Source organism: Melanotaenia boesemani, chromosome 5 (genome assembly GCF_017639745.1).
Source record: "Melanotaenia boesemani isolate fMelBoe1 chromosome 5, fMelBoe1.pri, whole genome shotgun sequence".
Taxonomy (NCBI): Eukaryota; Metazoa; Chordata; class Actinopteri; order Atheriniformes; family Melanotaeniidae; genus Melanotaenia; species Melanotaenia boesemani.
Genome location: NC_055686.1, coordinates 24,656,232 through 24,672,192, shown reverse-complemented (window position 1 = coordinate 24,672,192; position 15,961 = coordinate 24,656,232). Strand labels below are relative to the sequence as shown.

The following is a 15,961-nucleotide window of genomic DNA, read 5'->3' as shown; positions in this document are numbered from 1 at the left end:
AAACGTGTTAATATTAGAATGTTAGCATATAGCCTAATACATCAGATCTTTATAGATTATTTAATAATTAATAAATGATCCACTTTTTTCTCTTATTTATATTTCAACGCTGTCTTCTTTAATACACTTGTTTACTATATCTATATAATACACTGCTCTATAGGCAAAGTTATGTTCAGCCATCTGCACTGTTCTGTTATATATTTAAAAGGTAAATATATGGGAAACGCCCTCTTTAACTATTCCCACTGTGTTAAAGTATCGTTTTCATTCGTAATGTAGCTAATTGGTATTGGAGCATGTATGAGTCAAAGGAGGCGGGAAGGGGGCACACACACACACACACACATATACGGTGTCTCTGCTGTGACTGAGTATCAGTTCAGATGCTCAGATAGAATTAAAAATGCGCTCCTCCGCCTTGTCGCCTCTGTTGTGCGCATTTTCTTGACAAGCCCGTGTTCCTGCAGAATGGTGCTCGAACTCAGAGGCTCAGCAGCAGCGTTTCCAGACTTCACCGTTAAACTCTGTCGGAAGCCTAATTAAACAGCAGAGCACGCGCAGCACCTGTTCCCACCTTAAGGAACGAGGTAAGTTGGAGTTTTCCTTTTCACTAAAACAAAAAACAGGTGCGACTGCTTGAGAGAAAAAATAGACTCCCTGAAGTTGGAAAAAATAATGCAGCGAGAGGTCTTGGAGAGTTGGCACGTGCAGAATAGCTCCAGGCTACAGTATGTGTATTAATATGTCCTCCTTTTTTTTCTTTTTTTTTTTTTTTTTTTTTTTTTTAAAGGTCTCTTTCTCTTCTCAAGTTCAAAGCGCGTCGGCGTTTTGTTGTTTAACGTAGTTTCCGGTCGGCAGGGACGTCTTGGTAAACAATGCAGCTTAGTGATTCATGCGTAATGACTCTGACATTACAACTCTGCCAATTTATCAATTAGTGATCCAGACAAGCTGGATCTGTGATGATGGGTTATGGGAGTTTGTTGGTAATTTGCAGTGGAGGCGGTCCAAAACTCAAACACTGATTTAATTTAGCTTGCAGGGAAGTTTATTAGTGAAAATAGTAGATTTTCTAAGAGGATTAATGGAGTTTAGGTGTATGCAAATTTGATTGTTTTCATTGGACAATCTCTTTTTAGTCCCTTTTTGTCCTAAAATGTGATTATTCAGCTAGGTTTTCCTGCATCTCGTCACACACCCACGAAATATTTAATTAAATTTACGTTTCACCACTAATGGTCCTCTATCCCTTTCTTCTTGGACAAGTTGCAGCTCTATGAACCAGGGCAGCGTTCAATAAGCCACTCAGACTTTTGTTTGTGAGTATTCTGATTTGTCGCCACCTCTGAGGGCAAAGTGAATGTAATCTCACACCAGTGAATTATTACATAACTTTAAAACTGAAGTGCCATCCTGCCTGCGTAGGAGTGGATGTGATGTTCCCACTTCCTTGCTGTTGTTTGGCTTGTTAATTCTGCAAAGCACATTACTGTAAGTGGTTTGTTGGTAACTTTTCATAACAGCTGATTTTCAGTTTTTGTTCATTTTTAAATGCAGATGAGGCATTGAGGAGGACTGTGATTGGTTTTAAAGTCTTTGCTTTTATTCTGTCTTTTATTTTATAGTCTGTGACTTGAGTGTGGAATGACATGTTAATTCTGAAGGTGGCATGAGCAAATGTGCATATATTTATGTGAGTGTGTAGGGGGGCTGCATTCTGCCCTGTGTTGTGTAGGAGGAGTGCAATTGCAGAATGCCTAAGTATGACGCTCAAGAGCTGTTGGACAGAGTTCAGTCCTTTGCTGAGCAGTCTGTCCTCTATGTTGGAAGTGATGCACAGACAGACATGTTACTGTAACCTGACTCATGTATGTGGCAGGTTTCCCCCATGACTGCTAAGGAACTGTGTCATCAAACAACACAAGAAAAAAAAATCACTTTTCAGTCCTGAAGTAAATGTTCACCATTTTGAAATAATCTGGACGACAGAATGATGTTTGGAATTCAAGGAAAGCAAATCAAAATGTTGCTGTATATGCAGCGCTGTGAAAAGGTTTGCAGCCACCCCTCCTCTCTTCATGTTCTGCTTCCAAGCAACCAGACCTTGTAATCTTTTAAAGTGATCTTGTGCAACAGTTTTGCAACAAACTTTCTGAAAGACCTTCAAAGTTTTTCTTTGGACATTTGCTTATTTTTCAGTCCAGTCACTGCACCATTTTCACAGGAATATATATATATATATATATATATATATATATATATATATATATATAGTCCAAGAAAATTGAACAAGTCATGGGCCAGAGAAGAAGAATTGTAATGGCTTGCCAGATGTGTCTGGGTGTATCTACTATTCACTGACGCATCATTAGAATTGATCTCCATGAAGGTGTGGCCAAGCAGAAAAGGCTGAGCTATGCTAAAGTGTAAGACAACTATAATGAAATCAGCATATCTATACTTGCGAGATTTGTTAAGGTATGTAATATCAGTGCATGTGTTACTGGTAAATAATAAATTAAGATGATACATAGCACGAATAATAAAGGTTTAGGCTCACTGAAAAAAAAGAAAAGCAAACTCTTTCATGATATGAATATCTCTTTGGAATAATGCAGCTTTTGTTAATCACATCTTTTTGTTTGGTAATTAAATCAGAAAACGTATCTTGTCTCATATGTTTCTTTAGTAACCTGAGTGGATGTTTTTCCAGTAGGCTCAGGTCCAAGCCTGATGGATAAATCCTGCAGTGTAGACATTATGACTTCAAGTTCAACTTTCAGTAGAGAACAGGAAGAAGAAGAGTTCTGAGTTGCTCAGGATAAATACAGGCTTTTGTCCTCTTGTGGTCACTCTAACACTATCTGATAATGGAGGATGATGTGATCCCTCATTGTCATTGTCAAGGCTATGGTCAGTTTAGTCAGACCCAGCTGAGAAGATCCTTAAAAAGCCCAACAATCTGTTGCAAATAATTTTCAAAGCATCAAATATTTAATGTTTCACAACTCAAAGCTCAAAACTTTTTATTTGTCCATATTACCTGACCACAGCTTTGAAAGGCTACTGCATCAGTGCTCCCACCAAACTCTGTTTTTTAAGCTATCAGTCACACGCCCCTATCTAAAACCTTTGACATTACCAAACAGTTCTTTACAAAAATAACTTTGTTTGGAGTGCTGCTTATGCATCACTGAGTTGTGAATCAGACAAAGCTCTGCAGTTTGAACTAGATCAGAAAAAGATGTGTGACGTTAAAAAAGTCCTCCTTTAAAGGATATTAGTGCGACTGTTTCCACACATGCTGAGATTTTAGATTTTAGCCTTGTGTCTGTCAGGGATGCTGATTAATTTCAGATTCTTTTCAGTCTTGTTTTTATGAAAATGGTGTGAAAGTTTTTTGACAGTGTTGGACTCTAAGGAGTGACAGGATTTTGGGAAAAGTTTTTTTTTTTTTTTTTTTTTTTTTTTTCAGTTTTCATAGGCTGGAGCTGAAATGTTATTCTGGCAAGTTCTCACCACTTATTATGAGAACATTTTGAGTTGAAAATTTTCCACTTCACATCCAGCACAGCCACTCCAAACATACTCCACAAAAAGGTGAGAAAAAGACTGAGTGAAAGCTGGTTGAGTAAAATAATTTGCCAACTGTATACAGTCATCAATTTAAACAGCCACCTGCACTTCCTCATGCTGGCAGATTTTTTCCAAAACTCTGTCACCAGCAAAGGAAACACTAGACCATCAGTCATGGAAGGAAAAGGGATAAATCTGCCCCACAATCCCTCACCTCAACTATAAAAGTATTTATTTTTGTCCAGTCATACTAACTGGGATCAATGTAAATTAACGTGAAGACAGATGTGACCCTCCCAGAAAACATGTTTCACTTTTTGCTGCTTTTTCTTAAACCAACTTTGTTAAGAAAATATTTTACTTTATACCTTATTACAACATGCTATGTCATATAAACTTCTTTAAAAGTGATATGAGCATATCTAATAATGTATCAAAAACCACTTGTGGAATTAAAGACCACTCACAAGTTTCAGATCCATATGAATTTCATCTATCTTACTTAAACCCTATGTTTTTATTTTTAAGAATCCCTCTCTCCATCCATCCATCCATCCAGCCATCCAGCCATCCATCCAGCCATCCATCCAGCCATCCATCTAACTTCCCTATCGCTGGTCAGCTTATCCGGGGTGATTCTGAGGTGTCCCCAGGGCAGCCGAGAGATGTAGTCCTTCCAGTGTGTCATGGGTCTTCCTCTGGGCCTTCCCCTGGTGCGACATGCCTGGAAGACCTCACTAAGGAGGTGACAAGATGCTCTTGTCACCTCATTTGGCTCCTCTTAATACAGAGTAGCAGCCAGTCTACTCTGAGCCCCTTCCTGCTGATCTCCTGCTCCATTCCTCCCACACTTGTGAACAAAGCCAGAGATTCTTGAACTCCTTCACTTAGAGAAGGACCTCATTGCTGACCCTTTTCTGGCTTAGGAGCATGATCTCAAATTAATAGGCGCTGATCCTCGTCCCAGTTCCTTCACACTCAGCGTCGAGCATCACGGCTTCATGAAGTAAGCAGGACCACATCATCTGCAAAAAGCAGAGACCCAAATCCTGAAAACACCAACCAGAACCTAGAAATTCTGTCTATAAAAGTTATGAACCAAATTGGTGACAAATCAGCCCTGGTGGAGTCCAACCCTCACCAGAAGATCAAAAAATGTTTTTAGGAAAATACTTTAAAATGTTTTCTCTCTCTCTCTTTTTGGTTGGAAGTGGCTGGAAGACCTAAATGCTGGCACAGGCATGATGCAGTAAGATATGATTAAAACATTTGAAAAGAAATATGTGCTGGTAAAATGTGCAGGAAATCCAACATTGAACAAATAGAGAAATCCAAACTGGCAGGTTTAACAGAGATGGCACACAGTCAGAAGTCATCGACAAAAACAGAGAATTTGCATGTCCTGGGAGGAGAGATGAGTCATTGAGAATCAAAGATCAGGTGGTTAGATAAAAATCTAAGATTACTTTTTTTTATTATGGTAAAAACAGGAAACAGAATCCTACTCCAACACCCATAGACCATAACAATAAAAGTACACAGCAAATACCTTAAAAGAGGTCTCTTTAACCACAGTGATTACAACACCTGTGTTAGTATGTTAGAGAATTCAAATATTTCCATGAAATATGCAATTTATTACATTTTCATATCCCAAATTAACATAAAATAAACACCCATAAGAAACAATCATTAGTGAATAATTTATCTTTAATTTTTTTTATTTATTTATTTTGTCTGTTATGTTTTGTATTTGCCTCCATTGGAGGAGCCAATCAACAAACCAATAAAGAATGAAGAATACAAGTATAGCTGTCACTAATGATGGGATTGTAATTGTTTTAGCTTCAGCTAAACCTTGTGTACTTGCAGCTGAGTGTATTTCATTTAATGTATTTCCTGGCATCATTACCTGAATGTTGACCAATTAAGGGCAGTGAAAACAGTGACATGCATGTTAATATGAGTAACACTACATGTCTGTTTGCAGATGATCTCTGTGCAAAGCTATCTGCATATAAATGTGTTAAAGTCTGCAGGCAAAGGAAAAGGATTTCAAACTTTAAGCTTTCTGTTTAGTCAAAACTAACATGCAGGATCTGCTTTCACGCAGGTAACAAAACAGCCAAAAATCATCTCACAATTAAGTTTTTTTTTCTTGGTGTTTTCTGTGGAGTGATGATTCTTAAACAGCTTCATCCTGTGATCACAGCACAGACATACTGTACTAAGACATCACTGAATTAAAGCAGCATGCAACTGATACAGACAAACACACACTATTCATACACAAATTAGATTTAAACACCATCCAGTGTCTCAGGATAATCCCACCATCCATGACCAAGCCAAGCACGATACAAGAAAATAAACCTTTTAAGACGTTTGAGATTTGGGATGTGTTCCATACATGCAGACAGGAGTGAAACACAGCAATGACTTGGGGCTGCCACGACTTTCATCCAGAAGGGGTTCACTATCTATCAAAGGTTTGAAGTGTGTGTTAACACCTGAGGATAAAATTGTCCACAGTTTCTAATTATTTCCCAAAATTTTGGTTGCCATTAAAATGATAATCATAACACTTTATGTCTTGTAAAATGAACTGGCTCTATGTGCAGTACATCTCTAATGTGAGTGCCACTACTTCCAGACAGCAGCTACATTTCAACGTATCGGATCATATTTCTTGATGCATACTCTGGGACTCTCTTTAGCAATTTTTTGTTGCCTTGCTGAGACACACTGAGACAATGCATGTCTCAGCAATTTATCCAATCTGATGTTTCTAGTTGGGTTCAAATGTTTTGCCACTAGAGTAGTTTTGTATAACAAACAATGCAGTATTGATAGGTCTTTTCAGCTTGTTTAACTTGTGCTAACTTACGGTCATTTCCCACTAATACCCACTTAGCCCTCTATTGTAATGGGAATAATCGAAACTGGGGTGGTGTTTGCTGAATTATGGTAGGGCAAAGTGGGTACTAGTGAGAAAGGTCCATTATTTATCCTGTCATAAAACAGCTTAACCATGTCATCATAACTCTTAAAGATAAATGATTGATTGTGATTGCAAGCATCCTTACTATGACTCTAATCAGCATTTCCCCATAGAGACACTTTAATTTTTACCCATTTTATAAAATCTGCACTGTGTTAAAGCAGCACTGACCTTAAAATGTGCTTTTGAATAATTTTGATGGCACACTGGCAGTCATTATGCACATTCTTGGAGCCGTCATTGCCCTGCAGTGTCCCCGGGGTAAGAAACGCTGTTCACAGCTTAGTTATCCAGCATCACGTGACAGTTGCGTTTTGCTTTATAGCGCCGTGTTGCATGCCAGAAACTGGATATCAACACGCTTTAAGTTTTAAACGTGCACAATGGCAAATTCAGCAAATGGTCAGAAATTTTTAAACATTTTTCAGGAAGCCTATAGATTAATCCGATAGCCGACATGATGACATGGATAGCAGCATGGATAGCTAGACTGACTATGTTAGACAGTGGACCACTGTTACTGATGAGGTTATCTTATCTGGGGATCTCAAAGTTATTCAGCTTTTCATTTTAGTTAGGCATCAATACATTAACAATGTCCTCCCATTACCTCAGTGGCACTCCCCTATTTTTTTTTTTTTTTTTAACAGTGTTGATTCAGGTTTTCAGTGGGTTCTGCATTCCCCACATTCATTGTGTCAAACCTGAAACATGAGCTCTCTAGTTTTGTATTTGCTTAATATGACACTGTGGTTATGGGAGGGTAAATAAATGCAAAGGATACTTGTGACCATTTGTGAACAAATATGAACAGCTTAATAATTTTAGAGCGTCATACGTTTAGTATTTGTGAACACACACAAACCTCTGGATGTGGCAGAACTGCTTGTGATAATGATCTTTCTGAATCACCACACCAGTTAAGCGATATGCTTCTAAGATTATGAAAATTCACAGTTATGCTAACAGCTCTCCTTCTCTCCTGAATATCAAGTGTTGCATCTGACTCATACTAAAGCCTTTGTACAACTTCATCACATACGCACATATACAGACACACATGCTAACACTTCCTTGTCAGTGGTCTTGAGTGCTTTTGATACAGCGCTTATGCAGCAGGCATCACAACAGACACCTGTCATCAGTCAGCAGGCCCCCGTGCCCACTGTTGCCCCCTGTGGATACTTATAGCCCACTGCAATTATGTTGTTCCATTAGTCATCCTACGCATGCAGTGATGGGCTGCTGGCTATACTTAGCCACCATCATGGTCATTCTTGTGCAAATAAGAGACTTTACTGGCTGATGATTGTGGCTGGCGTCAAACATGATGAATAAAGATGACTATTACGCCTGTAGTTGTTGTTGTTGTCATTTGTATTTTTGGAAAAGTCTGCAGCCAATTCTTTAATTAAACCACTTCAGTCTGTCATATAAAATAATTTTCACTCACCACATTAAAGCTGGTAGTGTAGAGATAAAGATATAAATATGTTGCCATAGGCACGCTGGCCCCTGCTAAAACCTGATTGCCTTCTGACATCCTGATGTCACTGGTCACTTAAGAGTCAATGTTACATTAAACACTTACATCTATAGTGATGCTTTGTTTATATTTTAGAGGCAATGAGACGATATAGGAAGAAAAACTAACTTTGACACACCTGTATAGACGAGTGTTAATAGTTAACCATTGAGCACAACTGGTAATTAGCTTTATACCTCCCAACCTGAACACAATCGACTCTGCTGTGACATAATTTCCAGCTCTGACGTCTGAGGTCAATGGAAAGCTGAAAGAAAATGAGGGGAGGTCTGCCACCTCCAGCACTGTACAAGACATATTTAAACATGCAATATTGTCTAATACACACAAAAGCAGTACCATAGGTGTGAGGTGGTGTCAAGACAGAGTTAAACAACATATTTATTTAACACACTGATTTTTTTATACTCATCTGTGGCTGTCAGTGCTCAACCAGTTCTGTAAAGCAAGATTAGAAATAAAATAAATGTACCACCTAACTAGATTAAAAAGCATCAGTGGCCACTCTCTGCTCATAGGTTTGCATCTTAGTTTAGTTTAGTTTAGTTTAGTCATTCTGGAGACAAAATAACAAAATATAATCAAAATACAAGAATATAAAGGAGTACAAAGAAAAAAAAAGATAAAAACTGTACTTTTTATATAACACTTTATCACATATACAACATATCGTCATCAGGATGGCAGAACTGAAACAAAGATTCTGCTCCAACTTTGCTTTCTTTGCTCTTTCAAACATTTTTTCTGTTTCCTGCCAACACTTTTTGCATATTGACAGTCTGCAGAAAGTCTTGACAGTTTTGAGTGTGTGTGTGACTGGCAGCTAAAGTTTTTGCAATGATAATGCCTGTAGGGACAGCATACATCCAGTGACCAGTGAGTAAAACCTTTTAAAAACGCACAAGACTATTGACGTCTTCATTGTAAATACTTCTTGCATGCAGAAGTTACAGCTGTGGTATTAAAATAGAACTAAGCTGTGATTACCGCATCATGTTAACGAGCATAAAAAACAATATATCAGTTAAAAGAAATCCATAAAGGATATTAAAGAAATGTGTGAATTTTATGTGGCTGTATACTGTATACTTGCTGCACGCATTTAAAAATATCCAGATGGAAATGTTGGTTGTGACAAGGAGCAAAGTGCACAGCATGGCTGTCACTGTTACTGCAAGTTTATTGCTAATACTGTGCTCCACTGTTCATGATGTGGCACAGGTTGGAGATAGTGTACATAGCCTACATCACCTCACCGGAGAAGACTGCGATATCATTGAGAATTCAGTTTCATGCTCCCACTGTTTATGAACCTGTCTGGACCTGCTTAATTACACTTTTCTGTTCTCTTTTTTTTCTTTTGAATAACAGCTGGCTCTGCAGATGACTACTAATTTTCCTTGCAGCTAAGACAGAGACTGTAATACTGTATCAACCACTAGTAGCTGCAATATTTTGGTCAGTTTGACGTCTTGTTGAATAAAACATAAAGGGTAGTTTTTCTTGCCTGAGACCTGCACTTCTTTGCCCAACTAACTGTCATTACGGCTACATCCACCTACACATAAAACTCAGCAGAATGCAAGTTAATGTGGGTCCTTGGAGTTGTGCTGAAAGGAATATAAGATTCTGAAGCAAAAGACTGAAGTGAATTGAGACCTTAGATGGGAAATGACAGCTTATGCTACCTCCATGTAGTGATATTGTTTTTACTATATCTCTTTCAAAAATCTCTTCGAAACCCTTCAAAAAACTACTCTTACTCAGCTCATCTCAGTTCAACTCAACTCATTTGCCCCCTTTCAAACAGAAGTGAAACCCAAATATTTTACAGAGCAGAACATGCAGAGTTTATTCCGAGCATATACTTGCACATTTGCATGTTTATCACAGCTGCCTTTTTTTGTGTATTTATGTTTGTTTAAAGTGTTGTTTGTACATGCCTTCAGAAATAAAGCTGCAATAGGTGAGTCACTGGCAGGGGCAAAATAGAGACCAGTTTGACCAGACTCATGGTCAGTGTGACTGCAGTAAAAAAGATAGAACACTTGAAAGACAAGACTCGTCATGTTTAATTTCTACAACACCGCTGCTTGTGTTTCATCTTTTGTGATCTCAAAATTGACTATGCCAACTTCTGCTGTTGTCACCATGTTTGTTTACATCCTACGAATTTCAAATTTTGAGTTCTGTAATGTGACCAGTGAAATCCTTTGGTAACAAGAGTAGTACACTAGCAGGTATTGGTGGGAAGTCCAGCTCTGAATTCAAAGATTCAGCTCTTATGGCTATTCTACTATTCTATTCTACAGTCATTTAGCAGACGCTTTTATCCAAAGTGACTTACATTTGAGATTAAGAACAACACAAGCATGAATTCAAACAAGATGGGACGTCATAATTAAGTGATAGTCAGACTGCTGTGAGTCCAGTTGGACCCAGGTGCTGTCATGTAGTGCTAGAGGCAGTGGATATAATTTTTTTTTATTTTTTTAAAATTTTTTGTAAGTCATTTTGTTTAAATACAAGATCACGATTTCATCAAACAATATCAACTTGGGCATAAGTGCATGCAGCTTATTCAGTACTTAGTTGAGCCAAAGAGCTGGACAAATCTTTCTAACTCAAATGGCTCATTTTTTAGTATAATTCAGAGCAATTATGTGTTGTTTGCATGTTGATAAGCAAATTTTTATTTTGTGTTTTCCTAAAAGTCTTATTTGTATCCATTTTTTTCATTAAAAAAAATCCAATTCAGTTACTATTTAATATTTTTGATGTATCACTATCCTCCCTGTCTTCTGAGAGTCTGCCTACTTTGCTCCTTTCACATGATATGATCCAAGTGTTTCTGCATGTGATTGGCTGCTTGGTGTGCCCCATCCAAATAAAGTCCCTACCCTTCTGAAGATTTGTCTGTAAAGTGCCCTGAAATTAAGTTGTTGTGAATTGGTGCTGTACAAAAAAAAGCTGAATTAAACTGAGTGGAATTCAGCTCTCCCTGATGAGAGTCAGGTCTTTGGGAATCAGCTTTTGCATCCAGTTTGTTTGTAAATGATACATCACTGCAAGCAAATGTGCAAACAATTACTTTACATGGTAAATTCTGTATTTACAAGTTGCAAAGTGAACATTTAGCATTACTTGCAAAATGCATAACTTTAAAATGTTAATAAAATGCTTATAAAAGAACAACAGGGGTTAGCGGTTACACCTTCTTTATAGTTAGGCATAAAACAATGGGAAGGGTTAAATATTGGTAAATGCATGGCTACAGAGTCACATAATGTTGCCTGAAGACTTATCTATACAAAATAAAGAATGTAAAAACTTACCTTCTTTCAGTTTCTGTCTTTGTGACTTCATGTTTTTGACACATGGATAGATGAACAAATTTTTTTGTTTTTATTTGTTGTTAGACTGGGCTGCCAGAACAGCACATAACTAGGCTCTGCTGCAGGTGTAGCCTTTAAAAAGGGTGTTGATCCCATGGCAGTGCCAATGTTTTCCTGCTCTGGAGGCGGACAAAGTATGTCCTGCAAATCTGGACGTCATGATATTGTCCATCTGCATGAGGCTGATCCTCCTGCTGAGCAACTGCTTGATGTCAGTGACCCTTTCGTCCCACGGTTCTCCCAAAAATGTCTTCATGTCTACATGTCTTCATCCTTACCTTCACATTTTAAAGTTGTCTTTTGGTTTTTCTGTCCAATCTGATCAAATTATGCACAAATTTGATGATGATGAGGTCTGATGATTGGCAGCTGCTCATAAAAGCTAAATAAAACTGGCAGGTATTGACAGCACCTGTCGTGTTTTGTCAGATCTGTTAAAAATGTTTCTTTTGTTCAGTGTGAAGTGAGTCATTGCATCAGTCATTCAGCCAAATGTCCATCAGTCCTTCTGTCCAGTGTTTCAGTCATGCTACAATTTCTTTCCAGGTTTCTCATCTCATCTCCAAAGGGGGAAATTTTGCTTTCCACCAAGCAATACACACATTCACAATAAACATAGAAACTGTAAAATGCAGCGTAACAAAAATCCCAAGTAAAATAAAGATACTAAAAACACGGTTCAATAAGTAAACTACACATGCTCATTAAAAGAACAGCTGTAGGAACAAAATAATCAGCTTTCTGAAAAGTTAACAGTAAACTCAGCCTCTTTCTTTCTAAAATACCCATCATCAGCCTCATGGACTCTTGTGCTGTAACACTCTCCAGTTTGGATCCTACAAGCTGACTCATCTTTTACTGAGCCTGTCAGGAGAAAGATTAGGGGTTTTCCACAAGTCCTCTTCCACTCCCATCACTGCTCAGTTCTACATTTCCCTTCTACTACTCCCTCCATCCTTAGTCAGAGAAGTCTAACCCAAACAGTCTGTTCATTTCCCAGTTGTGAGGTGCTTTAAGCATCATCAGACGTTCTGGACTGTCTTGCTGCTGCTGTTGCCCTCAGGTGCTAAAACACCTTTCTGCTTATCATGTTTCCAGTCTGAGCTGCAGTCCTGCATGGCTGCTAAGGTTGCGGTTTCCCTCTCCAACTACAGTTTTCAATCAAGGCTTTGCTCTCTTCTTATCATTTTATCTCTCATCTTTCTCCTCTGTTTCTCCATCCCTGTCTCTCTTTCTCTGAGGGAATTACATAAGTCTTTCAGTGTGAGTGGGTAGTGTTGCATTTTATGTAAGGCGGACCTGGAAATGGCTAGTGAAACACTTGGGTCTTGCTCCGAGGCTTGTTTTTTACTCCCTCTTTTTCTCTACTTGTCTTGTAGTCCTGTGTGGTTGTGTGTGTGGTTGGGTCATCAGACTATGTATATGCGTGGTGGTTAGCTCCAGATATACAATAAGGTGACTTTGACAACCCACTCGAAGTCACACACACACACACACACACAAACACACACCTATTATAGTATATTCACACTCACAGCAGATTTTTTAAAGCACATCTTGAAATCAGAAGTATTTGATTTGTAATTTGGAAAAATTAAGCGTATTGACTTGATGCTCATGTCAGGAGTGTCTCTGATCTCTGATCTGAGCCATCATGTGATTTATTTATTTATTTAAAAATGTCAGTCTCTGGGCCTACAGAGTTTATTGTGCTAGCTGACACTTATTCAGTTTACAAAGATGACAGTGAATGTTTAGAGTAAACAAAAGAAGGAAAAATATCCCACCGTGTCCTACCCTATATCAACCCAGTTCTAATATACTAAATGGATTATATTTAAAAAAAACATTCAGAGAGTCATAAGGGTTGTAAGGAGGAAAAAACTATTAAGTTTCGTAATTCGAGAAATTGATTTAACCACTTTTAAGCTATAGCACATTAGCTTAGAGAGGTAGCCTAGTGGTTACAGAGGTGGGCTTGGGTCTGGAGAACCTGGGTTCAAGTTTCCTGGGCTGGCAACTAAGGTAAACCACTGTGGGCCCTTGAGCAGGGCCCTCAACACACAACTGCTCCCCAGGTGCTGGAATCTGGCAGCCCACTGCTCCTAGCAACTAGGATGGGTGTAATTCAGAGAAATAATTTCCCAGCTTGGGATTAATAAAGTATAATAAAAAATAAATAAATTAATTAATTAAATACATAAACTGATGCAAATTATTAAGGCAATCATTCACTCCAAAGCAAAAATTTTTGTATTTGCAAGTAATTCAGATTGTTGCTATTGTTACATTAGTTTATTTCGACTTGCTAAGACCAAATGTGTAGCCGATTTTCAATAATTTGGATGGGGCATTGATTGCAAACCTTATTAATTTAAGAGAGGTTCACAGATGAACAAACATAAAAAGTACAATTTTACACAAAGTAGCATTATCCTGAAATGTTTTTTCACATTGCTTAACCTCTGCCAATCTTTACTTCTGAGAGACTCCATCTCTCTTAGGTGCTGTTTTTACACCCAATCATGTTACTGAGCTGCTGCCTGTAAGTTTCTCATGCTTTCTTTTTAAGACCACTTATTTTTCCAGGCTTTTGTAGGTCTTGTACCAACTTTTTTGAGATGTTTTGCTCCTATTAAATTCAAGATGAGCTGAAACAAAGCTTTATATTCTGTTCTTATATCAATTTTACACATACCTTTTACACATACCAGCAGTCCACATTTTGGAAGGATCAGATTCATACATCTAAAAGCCTCTAAATGCTTTGCAAAGTCAGTACTTTGAATCCTACTCATTTTTTAAAGCTACAAACTGTATATGTATTCTGTAATGTTTGTTCTCTCTCTCTTTAACCTGTGTTAACTGTTGTCTACCTTTGTTGCCTCTTATGAGGCTTCCAAATACACAATTTCCTTCGGATGGACTTCAGTAAAGAGCTTTTCCATTGTAATGTTATTGTATTGTATCTGTTGTAAGCACTTTATGCAATTTTTAGAGTATGTCTTTGTTAATGTCCCTGTACACCTGTAATACCTAACAGAAATGAGCCATCATTCAAAAGATTTAATTTATGCTATAAGAAAAGCTTCTCATTACCATTTTCAAGGGCAGCTGGTGATTTAGTCGACTTCACAACTTGCAACATATAGAATTTACCTGATAAACAGCCACACTACCACATTTGGGACTGTCTCAAATATCAGTTTTAGTGCTTTGAAGCTGTAGTGAAAATTATCCACAAAATTATTTTTTCTTTCTAGCTGGTCTCATGTGCAAAATGGCTGGGTTGTTACAGGTTTTAGGACCTTTGTCAATGTGATAATAAGCTGTGGGTATATTAATACATGAAAAGCCAACATTTTTACCAATCCATTTGAAAGACATGAGAACAGCCCAGGTATACCTATATGTGCATTTTAGGAAAGAGCCAGTTAGCCCTAATTTATAATGCTGTATTAAAAAGTATCCTGACACAAGACAAAACATGTTTTATATTTTTTGTGTTTTATGTTACTGGAGTTTTGAACATTTTAGTTTTATTCCGCCATTAGCCTTAAAGCTGACAGCACAAGCCTGTAATTGTTATTATTACATAACAAAAGCTCTCTCACATGATGAATATCTCCTGTATTTGATTTCCTACCTCTCAAGTGCTTTCTTCGTTTACTGTTAATGGTCCTGCAGAGTTAGGATTGGAACACTTTTGGACTTTAGACGGTAATGTAATGGTTGGCAAGAGGTGATGAAAATGTGAAAGATTTATATGTGTTATTGAATGAAAACAATAGTCATAATGCTTTTTTGTCAAGCTGCAGAAACAGGTTGCTGCATCAGAGATTTGTTTTGCTTTTGAAAGAAAAAGCCCCTAAAAAATACAGAAATAAAACACCTCTGCACCTTGGAAAAACCTGTCACCCTTTGGCAGAAGAGTGTGTGCTGGTGTGTTTGTGTGTTCAAACATGTAAGTGTGTGCGTGTTCGTGCACGCATGCAGACATGCGCATCTCCAACTTGTCAGAGAAGGGGTGTTTCACTGAGTGGGAATGCCTGGTAGGATGTGTAGGCCCAGGTTCCCATGGCAACCATCTGCTGCTACGCTGGCAAGCGCTTGCCGGCTGCCCACACACTGTGACATCCAGCAGCAAGCCAGTCTTAGAGAGAGAAAGTAAAGCTGTGATTGAATGTTAACATTAAAGAGCCAAAAATAAAAGTTCAAATTGATTTTGCTTTATTTTACGAACATGTAAAGGTGTATTTGTCTGGCGGATGTGAGCTGTGTAAATCCTTCATGACATTTCCTTTTATGGTGACAACTGAAGTGTAGAGTTACTGAAAACACAGCACAGACAATAGAATGAAAAGAAGGATGTAAAGTGTCTGAGTGTTCAGCAACTGTGAACTGAAGTTTAGTTTAAGACAGATGGTGTCACAGTGTATT

General features: G+C 38.0%; 1 protein-coding gene across 1 annotated transcript in view; it reads left to right on the top strand.

The window, feature by feature from the left end:
* Positions 1–344: 344 nt before the first annotated feature.
* Positions 345–15,961, top strand: part of rin1b (Ras and Rab interactor 1b) — a 39,786-nt gene continuing 24,169 nt past the window's right edge. The window contains exon 1 of the mRNA XM_041985765.1: positions 345–590. The gene's annotated coding sequence lies outside the window, so the exon portion shown is untranslated. The remainder of the gene's footprint in view (positions 591–15,961) is intronic.